At 37.5% G+C, this 19,409-nt stretch overlaps 1 pseudogene; it reads right to left on the bottom strand.

The window, feature by feature from the left end:
* Nucleotides 1-16,470: 16,470 nt before the first annotated feature.
* LOC133093243 (ras-related protein Rab-28-like) lies at nucleotides 16,471-17,218 on the bottom strand (annotated as a pseudogene).
* Nucleotides 17,219-19,409: the final 2,191 nt, after the last annotated feature.

A 19,409-nucleotide genomic window follows, 5' to 3' on the forward strand; every position in this document is an offset into this window, starting at 1 on the left:
AATTAAAACATTCTCTAACACCATATACAAAAATAAACACAAAATGGATTAAAGACCTAAATGGAAGACTGGATACTATAAAACTCCTAGAGGAAAACATAGAGGAACACTCTTTGACATAAATCGCAGCAATATTTTTTTGGATCTGTCTCCTGGAGTAATGGAAATAAAAACAAAAATAAACAAATGGAACCACATTAAACTCAAAAGCTTTTGCACAGCAAAGGAAACCATAAACAAAACAAAAAGGCAACCTACCAACTGGAAGACAATATTTGCCAACAATGCTACTGACAAGGGATTAATTTTGAAAATATACAAACAGCTCATACAGCTTAATATTAAAAAAAAAAAGTGAAAAAATTGGCACAAGACCTAAGTAGACATTTCTCCAAAGAAGACATACAGATGGCCGACAGGTACGTGAAAAGATGCTCAATATCGCTAATTATTAGAGAAATGCAAATCACAGTCAGAATGGCTATCATCAAAAAGTATAAATAATGAATGCTGGAGAGGGTATGGAGAAAAGAGAACCCTCCTGCACTGTTGATGGGAATATAAGTTGGTGCAGTCACTATGGAGAACAGTATGAAGGTTCCTTAACAAAAAATAGAGCTACCATATAATCTAGCAATCCCACTCCTGGGTATGTAACCAGAGAACACAAAAAGTCTAATCTGAAAAGATACATGCATCCCAATATCTGTAGCAGCACTGTTTACAATAGCAAAGACGTGGAAACAATCCAAGTGCCCATTAACAGACAATTGGCTTTAGAAGAAGTGGTATATATACGCAATAGAATATTACTAAGCCATAAAAAGAATGAAATATTGCCGTTTGTAGCAACATGGATGGATCTAGAGATTATCATACTAAGTGAAGTAAAATCAGAGAGAAAAAGACAACATATGGTCTCACTTACATGTGGAATCTAAAAAATGATACAAAGGAACTTATTTACAAAACAGATAAAGACTCACAGACATAGAAAACAAACTTACGGTTACCAAATGGGAAAGGGAGGGGGAGGGATAAATTAGAGTATGGGATTAACAGATACAAGCTACTACACATAAAATAGGTAAGCAGCAATGATTTAGTGTATAGCACAGGCAACTGCATTCAATATCTTGTAGTAACCTAGAATGGAAAATAATCTGAAAAAATACATATAACTGAATCACTTTGCTGTACATCTATACTTCAATTTTTAAAAAATAGAGCAGGAAGGGAAAGAATGTTTATTGTCTACCTACCACATGCCAGGCCCTTTAACATGCTTCCTCATTTAATTTTCACAGCAATCTTGAAGGTATTTTAACCTCCAGTTTACAGATAAAGAAACTAAGATTCAGTAAGCTTATGTGACTTGCCCATCTGGGTGATAGTATTGACAGTCAAATCCAGGTCCACTGTGTCACTTTGCCACAAATAAAAAGTCTTTGAGTTTATAAAGTGGGCTGCAAATTCTGGGAGATAGGAGGAGAAAAATTAAATCTGCTACTAAATAAAACCTATATCTAGAATCCTTCATGTTGTGAGTGAAATGCAAGACCAAACAAACTGACTGATCTGGGGCAGGGGGACAGGCAGAGTTGGGAGAGGGAAGTTTATGGCATGAAGTGAGGGGAGAAAGAAAGGTGGGTTTCTCGGAGATGCAGATTCGACATGAATGTGGTCTTGAGTATTTCAATTCCATTTGAAGGGATTCTGCTATGAGGTAGGGAGACAGGAAAACAGGAGAGACCATAAGATGTGCTGAGATTGAGAGTATGGTTGGCCACCACATTGACTCAATACCTGAAGCTGTCCCTCATGCAGTAGAAACAGGGAGACAGAAGTCATTGGGTGTGGTTCTGGGAAGCACCACATTTTATCTGCAACACAATCCTATTGTCCTCTCTTGGTCCCCCATCTGGAGCCCAGCTTTCTATCAAAGGTGGCAGAGGCTTCCTAGGAGGAAACCCATCAACTGCAAAGGGGTTATGTTTCTTGTTGGATTCTCTGGGTTAGTGCTTCCAGGGGCAGGTAGCCAGGAAGAGTTGCCACAAGCTATCAAAACAGGAGGAAGATGGTCGTCAGGAGAAACCCCAGAACATCAGTCTCATATAACCTCTATCTGCCAAACCATTTATCTTGGATGTTTCATAGGCACCTTACTTTCAACATGTCCCCAGCTGACCTCATTTTCTTCCCCTTTGCCCTGCTCTTTCTTGTCTTCATAATCATAGGCAATCATATCAAGGCATGCAATGCCCAAAACCGTGGCATCATCCTGAACTCTTCCCTCTCCTTGTCTGACATGTCACAGGTCCCTCCAAGCTTATCTCTTCAATCACTGGCTCACCTATTAACTCCTTTCATACACTCTGCCATTGCCCTGCATCATATCCTCACCATATTTCATCTGGACCCTTCTAGCTGGTCCCATCCTTCTCGTCCAGTTCCTTTTCAGTTCATCCCCCACATTACCCAGAGTGAACGTTCTACCACACATTCCTGTTTTGATTAGCTCCTTGTGACCTACAGAATCAAACCCAAGCGCTTTAGCTACTCAGCATAGTACATAAGTCTCTCCAATATCTGGCCTTAGGTACTTCTTAATCCTTATCTTTTCTTACTCTCTGCTTTGAACTTTACTATTTAGCTATATGTAGCAGCTTGTGGTTCTCAGAACACACCGTACTGGCTAATGCCTTAGGTCTATGTTCATACCTGGATGCTTTTTCATGATTTACTGCCTTGCTAATTTAGTCATCCTTTCCAGTACATTAGTCATCTTCTTCTGCAGGAATTTTGAAGCAAAGATGAAGCTAAGTGCTGCCAACTCCTCCTTGACGTCTGTGCTCCAAATACAGACCTCATTATATCTCTAATTTAACACATTGAAATTATCTTTTTATGTGTCTGCTTTCCTCAGAAGATTATAGATTAGATGGCAGGGCCTGGGACTTGCTTAGTTTTGTATCCTCAGGTGCCTAAAATAACCGGCACATGGTAGGCAGATATTAAGTGTTTATTAAACCAAATGAAAATTCTCTTATACTTGTCAAAGTTCACTCTTTGCATTCACCATACACACAGTACACACACTCCATAAACATACTTTGAGCTGGAAGGATATTTCTAGGCTAGAGGCCTGGGCAATACTTGTTACACCATCTAATTAGTAATCCTCAACTTCTTATTGTTTAAAAAGAAGCAGACGGAAGTGTTCTTTTTAGAAATACCTTTTTAAAAGTGTGCAAACAAAATTTGGGGGACTAATGTCTAAATCACTATAAGAGGATATGCTGAAGTTATTTCTTTGTTAAATTATCATCTGCAAATTAACTCAACAATGGACCTCCAGGGAACATCATTTTGAGGTCACTCCATATTTCCTTGTTTCTTTTTCCTTGTTCACCTCAAAAAGCTAATTTGAGCCATACCACGTTGCAGACTAAATGTCAAGTCAGTGGGCTAGGCTTGAGGTCTTTAACAATCTGGGAAAATATTTTTTCTGAACTTTCAGTGGACTAATTTACATCATTTAGGCCTGTTGATAAGGCCCAAGAGCTTTTTGGACTGAGTTTTAAGAGCTTACAAAGTGGATGACTTACAGCCATCATGTTTCCTTGATATCAAGTGTAGTTGAAAAATGGATGTTTTCTCTTGCAAAAATAGACTGTTTGCACACTATGATACTGGAGGAAATGAATTTTGTACAGTTTATGCTGCAGGCACAGGTATAAGGTGTTTTTTTCCATTTTATTTAGAAAGATTGTCTTTTTGCCAATCTACATGTAGGCTTTCAATTGGTTTCTTAATAGGTGTGAAATTATATCAAATAATGATTATACACCCAGAGCAGTGAGTACCCTGAGTATATGTGGACCCAATAAATGTTGGTTGTTGACAGTGCAATGTTTTTAACCCTCTCATTACAGTGAGTGGAAAGTCACTGGAGTTGGAAGACCTCATTTCTAGCCTTGGCTCTATAGCTAATAAACTTTGTACCCTTAGAAAAGCCAGCTCTATTCTCTGGGCCTCAGTTTTTTCATCTGTAAAATGCAAGGTTTGAACTTTATGGCCTAAAACTGTCTCTCTGGTTATAAAATTTTATATTTGATAATAAAATATTAAAAGTTTTAATGCTTGGATGATGGATTTTTTTTTATCATTTTTATTTTTCTACTTTTCTGTGTTTTCCAATTTTTCTCAGTATTTTTTACTGGCTTGTTCTAGAAAGCAAAAATAATTATGGAATTACATTGCTTCTATGAAAAAATTTAAATAACATTATTTAAAAATCATTATATATGCCATGGTACCAATACATAAATTATCCCATTTAATTATCACATCTACACTGAGAGTTAGAGATTATCATCCCCACTTATGATAAGGAACTTAAGGCATAGAGAGATGAAATAACTTTCCCATCACAACTAGTTAAGTTACAGAATCAGGATGCTAAGCTCTACATAAAAATTCCTAGTAGACTATGCTGCTTCTGTTTAAAACATTTTAAGAAAATGACAATTCCTTATACATATTTTAAAATAAAATATACATGGAACTGGAGAATAAGGACTGGTCTAAGGAAGTTAGCTGGACTATTAAGGACAGTGCTAAAATAGGCTTTGATTAAAACACTCTAGGGTATTTTCTGTTTTCTAGTGGTCGAATTTTAAAAAATTAGCAATATCATAGCTGGCTGAAAGTACATTTGCCATCTGTTGTTAAAATCTCCATCTTCTGGCTGTCCTTTTCGAATCAAGTAGTGTATGCAGGTCTCATCCTTAGTGATGTATGCTGTGCTTTCTATGAGCCACCGATCTGCCATCAATCCAGCTTCTCTACTAGCTGTTACCCAGCATCAGTGACAGATTTCAAGCAAAACTCTACAGACTTGGCCTACTACCAGTTCACGCTGTCTAACTTTAATTGCTTCTTAATCCTTTCATTAATCTCCTGTTGATCCTCTAACACAGTCTGCAAAAGAGCTATTCCAAACCTTCACTCACTTCCAATGCAGGGTCCAATCCTTCCCTCTCATTCTGAAGTGGACAGCTTCCCTTCTTTAATCAAGAAGTTAAGAGACAATCCTATGTGAGCTTTTTAAAATCTCCTCTCCACATTACATGTCCTTTTATCCTATTTTTTTTTCTTTTTTTTACAGTCTGAGAATAAAAATTGCCTTTCTTTAGGACTGACGCTTCCACTTGAGCCCCAGGTGTCGTGCCTTAAGCACCTATCCCTAGAGCATCATTAGTCTTTTTCTCTCTACTTCATCCTTACTTCCACCATGTTGAAATACACATTCCTTAACCCTGCACTCTGCATCACCCAATTTCCGTTAAATATCTCTTCTGTCTTTAACTTCCAAAAATTGTTCTATTTATCTGTATTTGTTATCTCCAAATTTGCACCATTCATCCCCTCTCCAATTCCTAACAATATTGATTTTGAAGTTCCATATTGTAGTGAAGCTACTCTCTCAAAAGGCCCCAGTGACTATTTTCCATTTTCTTATGAGACATAATGACCTTTAATAGTTCTTCTTTTTGACATTTCTTAAGCATTTGACTTGGTTTTTAATTCTTTTTTTTTTAAATTTTATTTATTTATTTATTTATTTATTTATTTATGGCTGTGTTGGGTCTTTGTTTCTGTGCGAGGGCTTTCTCTAGTTGCGGCAAGTGGGGGCCACTCTTCATCGCGGTGCGCGGGCCTCTCACTATCGCGGCCTCCCTTGTTGCGGAGCACAGGCTCCAGACGCGCAGGCTCAGTAGTTGTGGCTCACGGGCCCAGTTGCTCCGCGGCATGTGGGATCTTCCCAGACCAGGGCTCGAACCCGTGTCCCCTGCATTGGCAGGCAGATTCTCAACCACTGCGCCACCAGGGAAGCCACTTAATTCTTTTTTTTATGAGTTTTTTCCTCATTTCCAAGACTTTTTCATTCCATCCAAAAATAATTTTTATTCCTTCACTATTTTTCATTTTCCTCATGTCTTGAGTGATAGAAATAGCACCACCAGTGCCCCATTTACCCAAGTTTCTCTTCATTTGAATGCAAGCAACTATCAAACACCTATCTAATTGCACTGGTTTTCTATGCCTCATAACAAATTACCACACATTTAGCAGCTTAAAACAACATACATTTATCATTTCACATCTTCTCTTGGTTAGGACTCCAGGCCTGGCTTAACTGGGTCCTCTGCTTGGAGGTCTCATAAGTCTACAGTAAAGATACTGGCTGAGAGTGAGGTCTCATCTGAAGACTCAACTGGGAAATGATCCACGTCTGTGGTCCCACAGTTTGTTTTTATAATTCAGTTTTTTTTGGTAGTTTTAGAATTTATGGTGGCTTAGTTCTTCAGTGTCAGTGTGAAAGTGAATTTGCTAGGAGATCTGTTATCTATCTATCTACCTATCTTAATCAAGAAAGTAGCATCCAGTCACTCTTAGCATATTCTTTTGGCTAGAGGCAAGTCATAGGTCCTGCCCACATGCAAAGAATAGGGATTACACAGGGCATAACACCAGAGGACTACTTAGAATTTAGTCTACCATATTGTTCTTTCTATAGCACTCAGGGGAGGGAAAGAAATATCTTTTATCCATGCTATAGGAGCAATTTTGGAGCCAAATTGGATAAACATACGAAATACACAAAAGAGGCTTTAGTTTACTGTTGCGATCCTAGGAAGGGAATAAAACTGGGTTTAGAAAAACAGGTAAGAAGGAATAGTAGGAGGTGAGAATGAGGCAAAGAGGAACTGCCATAAACACTGTCTCCAAATGGTCTAATTTCGTGCTTAAGCTACCCATAGGATTTTTGTTTGTTTTTTTGTTTGCTTTTAACACATCCAATCTATTACAGACCAAAACTTTTGTAAAAGTAAAAAACCGAAACAAAACCCAAAAAACTAAAAAAAAGAAATAAAAAATAAAACAAAGGCATATAAAATGAATCCAATTTCTTTATATTTGATAAAAACAGATGTAAAATTACTGTTGCATTGCTATAAAACTTTCCAAATGCTTACTTTTAATATCTGTACTTATTCCATTGAGGACAGGTGACAGTTTGAGCAGTACACAGTGTGTGCAGTACACACTCTGAGCAGAACTGATCTAATGTATTCCCACAGCTTATATTCTCCTGGGTATATAGTATTAATTCCCTTTTCTAGATCTAAGTCCAGATCTCTTTTTTTTTTTTGGCCGGTTATGGAATTCTGGGTAAACAGTGGTTTTTTAAATTTTTTTTATTTATTTATTTTTGGCTGCATTGGGTCTTCGTTGCTGCGCGCGGGCTTTCTCTAGTTGAGGTGAGCGGGGGCTACTCTTCGTTGAGGTGTGTGGGCTTCTCATTGCGGGGGCTTCTCTTGTTGTGGAGCACAGGCTCTAGGCGCGTGGCTTCAGTAGTTGTAGCATGCAGGCTCAGTAGTTGTGGATCGCGGGCTCTAGAGCGCAGGCTCAGTAGTTGGGACGCACAGGCTTAGTTGCTCTGTGGCATGTGGGATCTTCCCGGACCAGGGCTCGAACCCATGTCCCCTGCATTGGCAGGCGGGTTCTTAACCACTGTGCCACCAGGGAAGCCCCCAGATCTCTTTTCTGAGCTGCTTTTGTTCATTCATTCATGAATGAATTATTGAGCACTTACTGTGGGTCAGGCACCACACAGGACTAGACAAAATGCTAAATAAATTGACGGCTTCTCTTTGCACACCTTTATCTCAGGATTCAAATGATCTCACACACAGCATGTCAAAGAATGAACTTAATATCCTACCTCTAGCCTACTACCCCTCCTGTATCTTTTAGTTTTACATTTGTCACTTCCACCCACAAGTTGCCAAAGTCAGAATGTTACTTATCTACTCCTTACTCCCTCATATTTTCTTTCCAAAATATCAAATCCATTTACATACATCTCCAGTGCTCCCACATTTGTTCACCCACCATTTCTCATTGGGACCTCTATAGCAGTCTCCTGAGTGTTCTCCTTGACATCATTCTTGCTCCTCTCCATTTAATCACCACAGTACATTTAGGAGGATCTTTCTAAACTCTAAACCTCACTGTGTCACTGCTTTGCTTAAAACTCTCAGAGGTTCCTCATAGCTTAACAATGAACCTGAAAATTTGTCAAGGTCTACATGTCCTTTATGGACTGATTATGTCTTCTTCTTTTGTCTCACTTCCTCTTTGAAGCCTTACTCAAGCCCGAGTGAATTATTTACAATTCTTAGGACTTGCCATACTGTCTCTTGCCTCAGGTCTTGGTGTTTGCTGCTTCTCCTCCCTTGACACGTCTTTCACATGTTCTTTTATCTGGGTATTTCTTTTGGCTTCAGCAATGAATCACCTTTTTCCAGAAAAACTTCCCTGCTGCATCCCCATTCCCTGTCTGTATCTACCTTTATTGGAGTGCTGTCAAATAGGGTTGTAATACAGAGAGGAGATGGCTGAAATATTTTCTCATTAGACTGAATACTTGAAGTTAGAAACTCTATCACATTTTCATTGATATTTTGAAATGGATAAATGGAAAGGATTCTAGAGAATGAGTAATTACACATATTTTGGGGACAAGCCCAACCCATTTAATGGGGCCAAATTGGCCTGTCCTTCCTCTTCTGTTCTTTCTGTCATCCCCCCAGTTTAAGATCTTGTCATAGCATTTCTGGAGTAATACTACAATGGTCTAATTTCCTCCTGGACTCTACTCACTTCCTTGGAATCCATTTAAATGCCTTTTCTGAGACTTTAACTCTGGATTCAGAGATAATCAAATAAATGTTTGGTTAAATACATTTATTTTTTCAACAACAACAAAAAATTTGAGCATCTACTCTGTGCCAGTCACTCTTCTTGATGCTTGGGCCACATCAGTGAACAAAATAGAAAAAAAAACAATAACTCATACTCTTGTGGAACTTACATTTCCTTTATTACGCTTCTTTTCATGAAATTTCACTTATTCTCTACAGCTCAAGTTATATAGATGCAGTAGCATGATACTAGTAGAGAAAGCCATGGTTCCCCATGCATTTGCAAATGTTATGTCCACTATCCTATATCAGTTATGTATCACCACAGCAATACACTGTAACTGTGAATAAACCGTCACAAGCTTAGTGGCACAAAAGAATAAACTAGTATTATTGCTCATGAGTCTGAGTCTGAGTCACCTGGACAATTCGATCTGGCACATGGACTCTTTTGGCATTTCCTATTGACCAAAGCAAATTATAAGGCTAGTCCATATTCAAGGGGTAGAGAAATTGGTTCTACCATTGGAAGGGAGGAGGTGGTCACATTGCAAAAGGCATGAATAGGTGGTGAGGAATTGGGAACATTTTGGCAATCAATCTACCACTGTTTCTTTCTCTGCAGATTCAGCATCTGATAGAATGAATGCTTATACAGAGGTTTTTGCTTGCCAGTTATTTTACACAATTATCTTATTTCTGTATATATTTCCTAACTTTCTGTGGTGCATAAAACTAAAAGATAAAACTTTAGGTTTCTGTGAGCTCCTTGAGGACAAGGAACATACCTAATCTGCCTCCTCATCTCCATGGCACGTAGCACAGCACATTGTACAGAACAGACTATCAAAAACATTTGCTGAATCAGTTATTCACTGAATCACTTATATGAATCTGCAATAAAGAACAGAGGAGTTGAGATGTTGAGATGTCCTTTCGCATCTACTTGGCTTAAAAGGAACATGAAAACATTGTAACTTAAAGTGCTTTCCCCATATTATTTGGATAGCTGATATACTTCCCTATTTGATGGGGAAAAGAGCTGAAATACATTAAACTTCACTCACTAACAGTAATCTGGTGATTCTGAGAAGAAATAAGGATTGATTTCTTCAGATAGTTAAAATGCTGGCTAAAGAATAGCAACAAAACAAAACCAAAACTACCAGGAAGGGAAGCAGATAGGCCAGAGGTCTTGTCCTATGCCACAGTCAAGTTAAACTAAGTAGAGCTAACCCATATAACCCTGTGCTTGGGGGAAGAGTGAAGGGGTGGTAAAAAAAATTTATCGAACACTTGCGTTAGGTGAACTAAGCTAAGGACGTTAATAAAGGTGAAACAAACCTTTCAGGAAAAGCATCTAAAATACTCTCAGGAGGCCCTAACTATCTGGAGATAAGGTCCAGATTAAAAGATAAAATACAGGTAAATTAGAATTTGAGGGAATGTTATTACTAGAAAACTCTGATATTAATAAAGGAGTTTTTTTTTCTCATTTTTTCCAAGGATATTTTATTTAAATATATTCACCGAGAGAAAATGGAAAAAAAAAAAAAAGGAAAGCTTTTTAGCTGTATTTGCTTTTTGCATTTGTAAATGTAACTGTCAACTTTGAAGAGTTGGAAGGAAATGAGATAGATATGTATGTTTTAAAAAAAGTAACTTTAGAAGAATTGGGGAGATGAATAATTTTTAGTTAGATTTTCGTTTATTAAAGAATATTCTATTTTTAAAAGATAGCCTATATTTTCTCATATTACTTTACAAGGGAAGATTGGGATTGTTTAAATTGAATTTGAATTTTAAGACTTTTTTTTAAAGCAATTCTTATTTATTTATTTATTTACTTATTTTTGGCTGTGTTGCTGCATGCGGGCTTTCTCTAGTTGTGGTGAGCGAGGGCTGCTTTTCGTTGTGGTGCACGGGCTCCTCACTGAGGTGGCTTCCCTTGTTGCGGAGCATGGGCTCTAGGTGCTCAGGCTTCAATAGTTGTGGCACATGGGCTCAGTAGTTGTGGCTCACGGGCTTTAGAGCGCAGTCTCAGTAGTTGTGGCTCATGGGCTTAGTTGCTCTGCGGCATGTGGGATCTTCCCCGACCAGGGCTTGAACCCGTGGTCTCCTGCATTGGCAGGCGGATTCTTAACCACTGCACCACCAGGGAAGTCCCTAAGACTTTGTTTTAAATGAAACCAACACCTAGGTATATTAAAAAAGGAGATTAGAATCTCTTTCATGGGTAGTATAGTATAATTATTACAGAGTATTAATTTAATCACAATAATCTGTAACATCAATGGAGTAAAGTGATAATATTGATGTAAACTATTGTATTCAAAGAAGTTCATCTTCCTTTTTTAATAGCATGGGCAGTCAGGTTTAGGTCTTAAAATTTCAAATTTGTATTTTGCTCAAGCAATCCAGATCTTATTACATTAGGCAAACACTATTCAGGAGAACAGTGGATCGTGTAAATACCTTTAATATTATTCATGAATTTTTACTCCCACAGTTGGTTGGAAATATGCTACAGATATTCTCTTATGAATGACCTTATTTAACTTCTGATATTGCATTTCTGCATTTTTTCATTACAATTTAAAGAGGCTCTGATATACTTCCCTGCTACAGATTTAGTGTTATTATGTTACCACTTTTTGCTCCAGTTTTCTTAACTATGTTCCTCCTCTGTATTTACCTTCCTGCTCTTTTTTCTCCATCCTTACAGGCCTCTTGGCACCAGTTCATATCAGCATTCAGGGATGCAGGCTAAAGTTAATAAGTTTAGTGTTAGACAACACACAGACTTTAGTGTGTGTGTGTGTGTGTGTGTATTTTTTAATCAGCCTGTAATTTATGACTACTTCACAGTGTGTCATCCCCTGGCAGAAATGAGACCAGTAATGAGGCCACACAGCTTTGCTAAGCACTACTGCTCATATGATATCTGTAGGTATATTATTATCTCAGAAGAATGAAAAAAGAATATACAACATCGAAAACTAGACAAAACTACTTTTGTACTTCACATATTAACATATTTCCTAATCCCTATAAATAGTTTTTCCACTTTAGTAAAATAATATTCTGTTAAGCTGAGCATACTTAGGCAATAGGGTCAGGAATTCGAGTAAAGATCTAAAAAACATGTAATGAGATGGATTTCCCTTTATAGTTCAGTTATCCACAATCACATTCACTCATGCCATTCATTCATTCATTTATTTATTCAATAAATATTTATTGAGTAGCTACAATGTTCCAAGTACTGTTCTAAGCACTGGGGATGGAACAGTGAACATAAAACCTTTTTTATTTTTTTTTATCTCTTGCAATTTATAATTTTAGTTGGGAGAAAAGAAATAGTAAATTGATCAGATGCTGATAAATGCTAAATGAAAGTAAATCAGGAGAGAGTCACACAATGACAGGTATGATTTTAGATAGTTTGGTCCTATCATTCCTGACAGATGATATTTGATCAGAGACCTGCATGAAATATAGGAGTGAACAATGTGATATTCTGGAGGGAAGAGTGTGCTTCACAAAGCCATGTCCTTGGTGTGTTGAGAATGCCAGTTTGGCTGGAGAGAATGAGTGAGGGGAGAGTGGGAGGTGAGGTAGGATGGTGGGTGTGGAGGTTGGTGTAGACCTTGTAGAGGGTAGTGGGGGTCAGTCATGCTTAGCCCTCTGGGCCATGGGAAAGGTTCAGGATTTTAGAGAGTACATTTGAAGTCATGGGATAATTTTTGAGTAGAGGAATTTCCACCATGATTTTTTTATTTTAATTTTTTTTTTTTTACCACTTCTAAATTTGTAACTTAGTAACTTCAGTAGTATCAACTATATTCACATTGTTGTGCAACACATCTCTTGCAAAACTGAAATTGTATACCCATGGAATGAACAAAAACTCCCCATTTTCCTCTCCTATCAGCCCCTGGAAACCACTATTCTACTTCTTTTTTCTATGAGTTTGATTACTTTAGAACCTCATCTAAGTGGAATTATAGAGTATTTGCCATTTTGTGACATTTATTTCACTTTAAGATGATTTATATATATACATATATATATTTTATGTTTTTGTATTTTTTCTTACCTTTTTAAAGTATAGTTAATTTACAATGTTGTATTAGTTTCAAGTGTACAGCAAAGTGATTCAGTTATACTCATATATATATTCTTTTTCAGACTCTTTTCCATTGTAGGTTATAACAAGATATTGAGTATAGTTTCCTGCGCTATACAGTAGGTCCTTGTTTACTTATTTTATATATAGTATTGTGTATCTCTTAATCCCAAACTCCTAATTTATCCACTCCCCCCCATCCCCTTTGGTAACCATAAGTTTGTTTTCTGTGTCTGTGAGTCTATTTCTGTTTTATAAATAACTTCGTTTGTATCACTTTTTAAGATTCCACATATAAGCGATATCATATGGTATTTGTCTTTCTACTTCACTTAATGTGATAATCTCTAGGTCCATCCATGTTGCTGCAAATGGCATTATTTTATTCTTTTTATAGCTGAGGAATATTCCATTGTATATGTCTTCTCTATCCATTCATTTGTCAGTGGACATTTAGGTTGCTTCCATGTCTTGACTATTGTAAATAGTGCCACTATGAACATTGGGGTGCATGTATCTTTTCAAATTAGAATCTTCTCTGGATATAGGCCCTGGAGTGCTAGATCATACGGCAGTGCTATTTTTAGTTTTTTAAGGAACCTCCATACTGTTCCCCATAGTGACTCTACCAATATACATTACCACCAACAGTGTAGGAGAGTTTCTTTTCCTCCACAACTTCTCCAGCATTTATTATTTGTAGACTTTTTAATGATGGCCATTCTGACTGGTGTGAATTGATACCTCATTGTAATTTTGATTTGCATTTCTCTAATAATTAGCGATTTTGAGCATCTTTTCATGTGCCCGCTGGCCATCTGTATGTCTTCTTTAGAGAGATGTTTATTTAGGTCTTCTGCCCATTTTTTGATTGGGTTGTATTTTTTTTGATGTTAAGCTGTATGAGCTGTTTGTATATTTTAGAAATTAACCCCTTGTTGGTCACATCGTTTGCAAATATTTTCTCGCATTCTGAAGGTTGTCTTTTTGTTTGTTTATGGTTTCCTTTGCTGTGCAAAAACTTTGAAATTTAATTAGGTTCCATTTGTTTATTTTTGTTTTTGTTTCCATTACTCTAGGAGATGGATCCAAAACAGTATTCTGCCTATGTTTTCCTCTAGGAGTTTTATAGTATCCGGTATCCCATTTAGGTCTTTAATTTATTTTGAATTTATTTTTGTATATGGTGTTAGAGGATGTTCTAATTTCATTCTTTTACATGTAGCTGTCCAGTTTTCCCAGCACCTTTTATTGAAGAGACTATCTTTTCTCCATTGTGTATTCTTGCCTCCTTTGTTGTAGATTAATTGACCATAAATGCATGGGTTTATTTCTGGGCTTTCTATCCTGTTCCGTTGATCTATATGTCTGTTTTGTGCCAGTACCATACTGTTTTCATTACTGTAGCTTTGTAGTATAGTCTGAAGTCAGGGAGCATGATTCCTCCAACTCTGTGCTTCTTTCTCAAGATTGTTTAGGGTATTCAGGGTCTTTTGTGTTTCCATAGAAATTAAAAAAATTTTTTTTATAGTTCTGTGACAAATGCCATTGATAATTTGATAGGGATTGCATTGAATCTGTAGATTGCCTTGGGTAGTATAGTCATTTTAACAATATTGATTCTTCCAATCCAAGAACACAGTATATCTTTCAATTTGTGTCATCTTCAATTTCTTTGAGATGATTTTTATATTTTTACTTAATTATTACATTATTTTTATGTTATGGCTTCTGGGTGAAAGGGATATAGACTAAGAGAGGGGCAGAGGTGGAAGCAGAGGTACAAATTTTGAGGCTATTGCAGTTCTATAGGTTTGAGATGACCATGCCTTGAACATGGCTGTAGCAGTAGTGATGGTAACAAGTAGATAGACTCTGAATAGATTTTTAAGGTAAAGCCAATGGGATTTGCTGATATTTACAGGCATGTGACATGAGAGAAAGAGGAATAGGATATGAATCATTATATAGTGAATTTTTGAATAACTTAATCATCAATCCTTTATCCATCATTGAGAGTAATAGTTGTAAAATCCCTAAATGCTACATGCCTTCTATAATATTGTGCTGGTGCTAAATCAGCCTATTTGATGGCTCAGGATTATTGTTTTGAGCTTGAGTTTTTATATAGGTGTGGATAGTATAAAACTTAAGGTGTGGGTATGTCAGAAAGATATGGAAATCTGCCAATAGTGAACATATCCATGTAGAAGAAAAGAATGTCTGATTTTGACAGCATGTTGGTTCCACCCCACAAAATATTTTGGAATTTGTCTAGGTGCTATATTGCAAACTGCTTCCTCTGTCCTCCTTATAAGGTCTATGCATCATTATCTGAGTGTGATGAGTTTTTAGAAACTTGAGACCCAGTGAAGCTAGAGAAAGTGGGGAAAACAGAGGGAAGAATCCTACTCTCCTCTTGACTTTTAGCTTAATATAAGAGGCAAAAGGAAAAGAAGAATTCTATAGCCAGATTTTTTTTTGTTAAAATGTATAAGAATATTAAACATAACCATTGAGGAATATCTCTAAGTGCTTAAAAGCTATTGTTTATTATTTGAAACTATGCAATGAAAAACCAATTATATGAGGTTTGAGATTTTTAAAAAATCTGGTTATTTGTGGCATGCCACATTCTTTATGGGACCATAAGAGATGTAATGAAAGAGCACATGGCCTCAGGCTGTGCTTCTCTTCCTATATCATCATGTCCTGTATTTTCTTGATTGACAAGAAGAGACTCAGTGTGTGTTGGGGAGCTGTACGCTGGTCATGTGTACTTTTTTTTTTTTTTTTGTAATTTAAATAAATTTTTTTGCCGGAGAAAAACATCTGAACCTCAGGTACAGTCCACAATGATCCAACAATAGTCATAACTCATTCTGGGAGTACTCTTACACAGTTTGCAGGAGAAAGTCCACATGGAGCATCAGCTGAACGTTTGTCAGAATTCACAAAGCCATCTAACCTGAGTATTACACAATACATAATGACCATGATATAATAAGAAAAATACAATATCAAATACTTACTACTTTGTGAGCTACAGCTAAAATGTAAAGAATTTAGGCTCTTTTTTAAAAAATGAAAAAAAACCATTTCTATTATAGCTTTATTTCAAGCATTTTCAGCTAGATACAGCTTTATATATTTTCACTCACAATAGACAGCAAAAGAATGCCTTCTTAAGTATCTGTAGATAAAGTATATTACTCGTTTAAATGTTTGCACTATGAAGCATACTTTGCCAGGTATGAGTTCAGATAAGAGTATGAAACTGTGCTGTGGCAAAATCCTGGCTGATGATCAAGACTTGGATAGTTTTCATATTTGTTTAAAAAAACTTACATCAGGGAAAAAAGAAGTGAGGACGTAAAGAGAACCAACATTATTCTTTTTCACTGAAGCAGTCTAATTCCAGAGAATGGGCTTTCCATTTTGAATTCAAAGTGTGTTGTCCCAAAGTTGAATTCTTTTCAGCTCAAGGAGCTGCCTACGGCTGAGGCAGCATGCAATGATGAAGCGAGTTGAGAGGAAAGCGTTAACTGAACTACAGAGATGGTCACTGATAAAACAAATTCCTAGAGGTCCTCAGGCCCACACAGAGGCGAAGAGCAGCCCGAACTATCAATACAGAAGAAAAATGCGCTCACTGAACTGCACACATAGAGCTTCTAGGAGGGTTAACAGTTCTTGACATAGGTTCCTGGTTGTAGTTTACAATATCTTCCTTCACCACCCTCTGTGACTGTTGTATTTCTGCTTTGTTTAACTTGATTCCAAGGATTTCAGCAGCAACTTGCTGAAAACACAGGAAGACAGAGTCTCCTGTCTTTGCTGAGACAAAGTGGCTACTAAAACCATTTTCCTGGCAAAACCTTAAGTGTTTTTCAGGTTTTACCGTTTGCATATGCTCCAAATCAATTTTATTGCCCACCAAGGCAGCCATTGGCTGAGTTTCTGATTCCTCCCTCACTTTCTTCACCACAGAATACCAATCTTCTAAATTCTCAAAGCTTTGATAATTTGTAATATCATATACCAAGAGGATTCCCTGTGCTCCATACATAAATTTATCCAACAGCTTGCCTCCCATTGTCTGCTCTCCTACGTCCCAAACTTAAAGAGTAACATTCAAGTTTCCTGGCAACGTTATTCTTCTCAAAAAGAAATCCAGTCCTATAGTTTGTTTGTACTGTTTCCCAAAAGTTTCTTGAGCAAAACACATAGCTAAGGAGGTCTGCCCTGAGGTGCCGCCCCTCAGCACGACGATTCTCAGTTGCTGGTCCTGGCTCTCCTCTTCAGAGTCTGACATGGTGTCCCAGGAACCAGGCCCGCAGGAACTAGGCGTGCCTCCCCTCCCTTCCCTTCCCACCCACCCCTACCCGAGGTAGGAGGAAGGGAATGGGGGGGTCTCCGGGGGCAGGGGAGAGGAGGAAGGGTGGCAGGACGGGCAGCACCCCCTGCCCCGGTGGCTCAGCGGTCGCTGGAGGTATCGGGGAGAATCGCTCGCCGAGTGTCATCTTGCCCACCTCCCTTCCCCCTGCGCCCATGTGTACTTTTTTTTGACCATTCTTAAAGCATGTCAGACAGAGTTTTGTAATTAGCTGAAAAGGCAAGCAATTCAGTTTCACTTTGCTGAACTCAATCTGTAGGATTGACAGCATGCCTTTAATAGATTCCTTCAGTAGATAATTAGCCCAGTTTAATGCAAGTACTGCATGAATTAACATTTGCACTTGAGTATGAACATTCAGGGCTACAGTGTTTTCTGCAGTGAGTTGTTTCCCTAGAATTTGCAGGAGTGCCTATTAGGTGCTTGTAATGTATTGATTAGTACGGAATGGCACCAATTAGAGGGTGTGAGAACATCCCTGGAGTCAGAGATGATATGCTTGTTGGTGATACTTAATGCTTTTTCCTGTAAACTCTAACCCAGACAACAGATAGCCTGCTTCAGTTTCGATGTGAATTTTACTTTAAATTGCCAGGCAGAAAAGTACTAAGATTCCTGGCCTTTACTGGAATTATGCCGTCTGTTCGCTTTTCCACTCTTTATGAGACTTTTCATCTGTAAGATTAACTCAAAAGATCATATGCTCTAGGTGTTATAAGTAAATAATGGAACAAATAAAAGACTCATCGGGCCATTGAAACTTGCCTTTTGTAGTGATAAAAATTGCTTTGGCACAGCTTGCTAGTATATCAAATATTGATTCAAAATTTTATTTGCATTTATTGGGGAATTTCAAAGAACTTTATGCTATATTCAAAATCAGCTCTGAAAAAATAAAAATTTAAATGTATGTACCGTTAGGATAAACCTTGTCAGGGAACTTGGAGGTGGAGGGAGGGAGGGATTGGGTAACTTAGAATAAATCAAGTTAATGTCTCTGTATGTGGATTTAAAAGAAAAATTAAATTTTAATTGTTTTCTGAAAACTGAAAGAGGTTGTATAATATGGTGGTTAAGAGCATGAACTCTACTACCAAATGTAAAACAGATAACTAGTGGGAAGCAGCCGCATAGCACAGGGAGATCAGCTCGGTGCTTTGTGACCACCTAGAGGGGTGGGATAGGGAGGGTGGGAGGGAGGGAGATGCAAGAGGGAAGAGATATGGCAACATATGTATATGTGTAACTGATTCACTTTGTTGTAAAGCAGAAGCTAGCACACCATTGTAAAGCAATTATACTTCAATAAAGATGTTTAAAAAAAAAAAAAAAAAAAAAAAAAAGAGCATGAACTCTGAATCCAGAATGCCTGGGTATGGACCAAGCTTTACCACTCGTTTACTAGCTGTGTGACCTTGGGTCAGTTACCTAACCTCTCAGTTCAGTCTGTCAATAGTATGATAACAGTAGTACCCACTTTATAAGGTTGTGAGGATTAAGGGAGTTTCATATATGTGAAGCACTTAGAGCAGTGCCTAGTACTATGTAAGCCCTATGTGTTTGCTCTTTATATTTGCTCATTTATATATATATATACACACACGTATGTATGTGTATATATATATTTATACAGTATAGATGTTTTGAAATGATCTTTTCTGAAGTATATAAAACATTGAATGTAAACTTTAAATATTTCAAATAGTTCTTACTTATAAGAGGTGACAACTATTCACAGTGGAGTAAACCTTGGATCTCCTTCCCTTCCAGGATTAGCAAGTTCCTGAGCCTTGTCCTCTGCTTCTGTGCCCCGTGCAAGATTGAAAATGCATTTTTTTGAAGTATAGTTGACTTACAATATTGCATTAGTTTCAGGTGTACAACATGGTGATTCTGAAGGTTAATGTTAGGTCTAGCTCACAGGTAGTATGTTCATGGTCTGGAAGGCAACCAAATGATTTGAAGTGTACCCTCGCCATGATTTTCAACGTTCCAATAGTACATTTTTGTAATGCAGCAAAGGTGCACATATAGATTGTGTATGAGTACCAGCTTCCAATCTGTGTGTTATCCTATCCAGGGTTTAGGGATTTGGATCAAGAATTGGAAA

The sequence above is a fragment of the Eubalaena glacialis genome, chromosome 6, assembly GCF_028564815.1.
Source record: "Eubalaena glacialis isolate mEubGla1 chromosome 6, mEubGla1.1.hap2.+ XY, whole genome shotgun sequence".
NCBI lineage: Eukaryota > Metazoa > Chordata > Mammalia > Artiodactyla > Balaenidae > Eubalaena > Eubalaena glacialis.